This window comes from Macaca nemestrina, chromosome 10, assembly GCF_043159975.1.
Source record: "Macaca nemestrina isolate mMacNem1 chromosome 10, mMacNem.hap1, whole genome shotgun sequence".
In the NCBI taxonomy this organism is placed as follows: Eukaryota; Metazoa; Chordata; class Mammalia; order Primates; family Cercopithecidae; genus Macaca; species Macaca nemestrina.
The window spans coordinates 59,219,679-59,225,033 of NC_092134.1; the positions used below are offsets into that span (position 1 = coordinate 59,219,679).

At 42.3% G+C, this 5,355-nt stretch overlaps 1 pseudogene; it reads right to left on the reverse strand.

The window, feature by feature from the left end:
* Positions 1-295: 295 nt before the first annotated feature.
* LOC105473353 (SURP and G-patch domain-containing protein 1 pseudogene) lies at positions 296-2,236 on the reverse strand (annotated as a pseudogene).
* Between the last annotated feature and the right edge of the window lie 3,119 nt (positions 2,237-5,355).

A 5,355-nucleotide genomic window follows, 5' to 3' on the forward strand; every position in this document is an offset into this window, starting at 1 on the left:
TATTGAGAAATTTAATAACTGTTTTGTTTTTCTTTTGCCATAGCACCAGAAAATGGATAGAGTGTTATTTCCTTTCTCCATTTGCATCAGGGTAGCACTGAATTTTGTCCTTGAGTTCTGGGATTCCTTTATTTCCTGGGTAAGGAGTCAGAGGAGAGATTTTTGGGAGTTTGTGAGCAATGGGGAAGTTGTCAGGCAGAATAGACAAATAATAAGTATTAAAAAGTAAAATCCTCAATGCCTCCCTCCACCCATTCCAATTTTTTTTTTTTTTTTTTTTTTTGTTGAGCACTGGGACTGTATTACAGGGCGCGGCCCTCGTACGTGTTTCCAGAACGCTCAGTAGTAAGGCCATCCGGGGTTGTTCAGGGGTTTGGGCCGGAAGCGGTAAGCCAGCATCATCCTCTTGCGGAAGGCCTCGTACTCTCGTAGTCGTTGTCCTCCTTGGAGAGCTCGGCGGGCCGGTTGGTCATTGCTGAAGCCGACGCCTTCTACTGTGGTGGTGCCCATGTTGACCGGGTTCTTGATGCCCTTTCCCTCCGAGCCTAGCCCCTCGCCTTCCTTCCAGCCCATCTTCATCAGCATCTCGTAGCCAGTGTTCTCCACAGCTTGAACTCCTTGTACTCCGAGTAGTCAGGCTCACGGCCCTCCTTCAGGGCCTTGAAGGTCTCCGTAAACTTCTCCAGCTCGTCCGGAGGCAGGAAGTCTCCGATGAAATGCTTGCCCTGGCCCACCTTTGTCAGCTGCTCGGCCCATTCCCTGGTCTGGTCCATCTCCATGCGCCGCAGCTGGTGCTCCCAGGTGCCCAGCTCGCTGTCCACCTCCTCGTCGCTGTGGTGGCCGTGCTGGTGCCGCATGTCCTGCATGGCTCGCTTGTGCTGCGTGATCATGTCGTACATCTGCTGCATCTGCTGCTGCTTCTTCAGCTGCTGCTTCTGGGCGTCCGACAGCTCCGTGACGCCCACTAGACCCACGGCCTTCCCCTTCTCATAGCCGAGCCCCTTGAGGTCCTGAACTGACAGAAGCGAGGGAGAGGCGTCCATGTCCCTCTGCACCAGCTCAGCAGGTGGGAGCTCTTCCTTATCTTCTTCTGGCCTCCGCCGGCTTTCCGCTTCCTCTTCACGGTGGCTGAGGAGGCTGGCTTCCCTGGGGCGACTGGAGCAGGGATGACCGGGGACGGGGGGAGGGAGGTGCAGTTGGGGACGAGACGGGGCAGGTGGTGGCCGGAGGCGAGGACCCTGTCAGGGCCTCAGGAGGGGACTTGCGGTTGAGGCCGGGGTCGGGTGCTGTGAGGCTGCCTGTGGAGCGGGCCTTGGAACTCCTCCCGCTTCTGTCGGTAGTACTTGTATCCTTGGCAGTTGGTCCACAGAAAGTTGAATGCCTGGTTCTCACGGTTGTTCTGGAGGGCAGTGGTTTCCACCTCCGGATGCCAGTCCACTACGAACCTGGCCAACTTTCCTGCAAGGTTCTTGACCTCTTTATCCTCTGGGAGTGACACTTTCTGAGAGGCTGACTGCGACCTCTGCGCTTCCTTTCTTATCTCAGTCACCTTTCTGTAGTAGAGGAATTCCTTGCTATTCTTACCCTGCAAAAATGCAGATGCCGGGTTTTCCTTGTAGTCCTCCATAGCTACTTTTTCTATCTCGGGGCCTCCTTCTGCCACAAAGCGGGCCAATTTCTCTATTACTCCGAGTCTCGGTTCCCTCTGGGGGTGAAACTTTGACCTCCAGCCACTGCTCATACTGCTCCTCCTCGTCCTCGTCCTCCTCCGGGGACTGGAAGACACTTGGGCTGTGCGGCACGGGCAGCTGCTTGGCGTGCGAGTAGCTCTTCACCCGTCTGGCAGGCTGGCCAGCCCCAGGCCTGTCCGCCTGCTGATGAGGAGGGACCTCTTCCCAGCGCTGGGGTAAGCTTGCTGGGAGGCGCGCTGGGTTGCGGGGGGGCGGGAAGGGAGGGGAGCGCAGCGCATCTGTGCTGGTCTGTGCCTTCTGCAACTTCAGAAACTGCTGCGAGAAGCTACCATCGTGCATTTGTGATTTCGCCAAGACGTGGGGACTGAGGGCTGGGCACCTGATTCTGCTTGGCTTTCTGTTCCATTTTGGCTTCAATTTCCCGTTTCTTCTGAGCGATTAACTCTTCCTGGTGAAGGATGTTCATGTTCATTTTTCCAGATTTAAGGGCGAGCAGCCTGAAACCACGGGTTAGCCTTTCCTGCAACATCCCAGTTGTCCATCTTGAGACTTTTCCAGTCCCGAAATGCTCCCATTCCAATCTTCAATACTTAGTTGAATTCAATGATGGGCACCTGAAGTATCTTCCTATATGCTTATATAATCATCTTTGTCTTTTTTGATTTAATATAAGTATGGAAATGTTTCTGCACAGTCTCGTATGGTAATCAGAAGCAATATGTAGCTATTGAGGACTTTAGTGTGCATAGTGCAACTGAGGAACTGAATTTTTACTTTTATTTAAATTTAATTAACTTAAAATTAAATTTAGATACTTAATGTGGCTTCTGGACACCATACTGTACAGTGCAGTTCTTTTTCTTTTTTCTTTTCTTTTTTTTTTTTTTTTTTTTTTTTTGAGGTGAAGTCTAGCTCTGTTGCCTGGGCTGGAAAGCAATGGCGCAATCTCGGCTCACTGCAACCTCTGCCTCACAGGTTCAAGCGATTCTCCTGCCTCAGCCTCCTGAGTAGCTGGGATTACAGGCGCCCACCACCACGCCTGGCTAATTTTTTTTTTTTTTTTTGTATTTTTAGTATAGAAGGGGTTTCCCAGTGCCAGCCAGGCTGGTCTCCAACTCCTGACCTCAGGTGAGCCTCCTGCCTTGGTCTCCCAAAGTGCTGGGATTACAGGCATGAGCCTCTGCTCCCAGCCTCTACAGTGCAGTTCTATGGGAAAAAATTAATTTTATTTACTAAAATGTTACTGTAAAAAAACATATAAAAACATATTTTCAAGGCAGTTAAAGAGATGTAGAAACCCATGCTTTGGATTATAATAAGAACAAATAAGAATTGGGAAGATATCTGTAGGTAAGCCCAAAATTAAACACTAAAAACATACATTGATTATTTAGAAATGCTAAAATCATACATTGATTACTTAGTAACAGTGGGATACAAAGTTTCCTGAAACAAGGAATATAAAGAAGATCTTTATTTTATTTTGTAATGTTTTACAACATCTCTAAAAATACTTATATTGTTCAATCACTAATCATCTACATGTTATAAAATAACAATATTAACACTAAACAGTATCACTATTTTTAGAGATATTGTAAAATATTATTCAAGAGTTCATATCTATCTCAGACTCTGAAAATTCACAAGATATAAGTACATGAAATGTAAAATTTGAACTGACTTAAAAAATATGAGACAATATGTTCTCTCCTTGAGTTGACTATGAAAACTCTGCTTGATTATTTTCATCAACTTCGTCAAATATTAGATGGTTGTAGGTGTGCAGCTTTTGTGAATAATGCTTCAGTGAACATACAAGTATATGTGTCTTTTTGGTAGAAAGATTTTGTTTGTTTTCAATATTTTCCCAATTTCTATAAAAGTTGTACAGAAAAGTGCAAGTCATGGAAAGGGGAATAGAGTTTTTCATTTAGCACGTAAATCTGAGATTAATATTCAGGGCTCAATACTTTTTTTAGGATTACAATTTGACTTTTCTTTAGCATCATACATTTAGCAAAATTTTTAGGTAATGAAAATAAAATCATAGCTGTTGAATTACTCTGTTTTCTTGAAAACTTTTGAAAAATTAAGCTGAAATTTCTAAATTATGCCTATATATCTATAGAAAACAACTTCAAAAGTTCCTACATAGCTTGCAGAGAAGTTTAAACTTTTTAATATAATACTACATTTATAATTTTAATTTAGCTTTATTTCACACCTAATTACAAATGAGTTTGCTTTAAGATTTCTTTAAAAATTAGGTTGTGTCATGTTAAGCATTATGGATATAAATATCTGAGGTGAATTTAGCTAATACTAAAATCTAATATTTTTATCTCTTCTAGAAATTATCTTCTACCATTGTACATTTACATTAAATATGTCAATAAAATCTCTAGTTATATTCTTTGAAGGTTTATAAAAATATTCAGAGTAAATGCAAAATATTTTATCATACTTTAATATTTATGTAAGTATTCCATTTTGGAAGGGATTTTTCTTTAGATAAATTTTGTGTATTTCACTGTATGCTGTATTTGTCTCCCACTAGTTAGCAAGATTTATGGAGTAAGCTCACTATGACGTAATGTACCAATTACTTTTCTTGGTGTACCAGTATCTCCTTTCTTCTTGTGTTTGGACAGGGCTGCCGTATGTGTGTGTGTGTGTGTGTGTGTGTGTCTATGTATGTCTGTGTATGTGCTTGCAGGAAAACAAATCCATACGGGAGACTAGTGAAGACAATAGTAGTTGACTTTTCTGTTGTGCTAATTCAATGAAAATTTCAAAACTAAGCATTTACAGAGAAAGCAATTCAAGTTGCAGGTATTTTTTCATTATGTATCATAAGAATAAAAAATAAATCCTGTGTTAAATCATATCCTCTGTATTAAGTTGACTGACCATGATATAATATATCCCAATAAGGTCAGAAATAACGCTGACTAGACTAACTTTCTTAAAAGAATACTGCTTATCTCATTTGCCCTCCACAGGTACAGCATTTTTACTTTTCCTTTTATTTTTACTTTATGCTTTTTTTTTTTCTACTCTTAGTTTAGATTCAGAGGGTACATGTGTAGGATTGTTACCTGGGTATCTTGTGTGATGCTGAAGTTGGATCTCACCCAGGTACTGAGCATAGTACCCAATAGGTAGTTTTTCAATACCTGCTCCCCTCCAGCCCTACCCTCTTTAGTAGTCCTCGGTGTCTGTTGTTTCCATCTTTATGTCCACGAGTACCCAGTGTTAGGTTCTCATTTATAATTAGGAAAATGCAGAATTAGAGGAAAACTGGTTTGGTTTTCTGTTCCTGCATTAATTTGCTTAGGAAAATGACCTCCAGGTGCATCCATGTTGCTACAGAAGAACATGATGTTATTCTTTCTTATGGCTGAGTAGTATTCCTTGTTATAGATGTATTACATTTTCTTTATCCAATCCGCCATTGATGAGCGCCTATCAATGATGACGTCTTTGCTATTGTGAATAGTGTTGCAGTAAACATAGGTGTGCACGTATTTCTTTGGTAGAAAGATTTTATTTTCTTTTGGATATATCCAGTAATGGGATTGCTAGGTCAAATGGTAGTTCTAAGTTCTTTGAAAAATGTCCACACTGGTTTTCACAGTGTCTGAACTAATTTACATTTCCA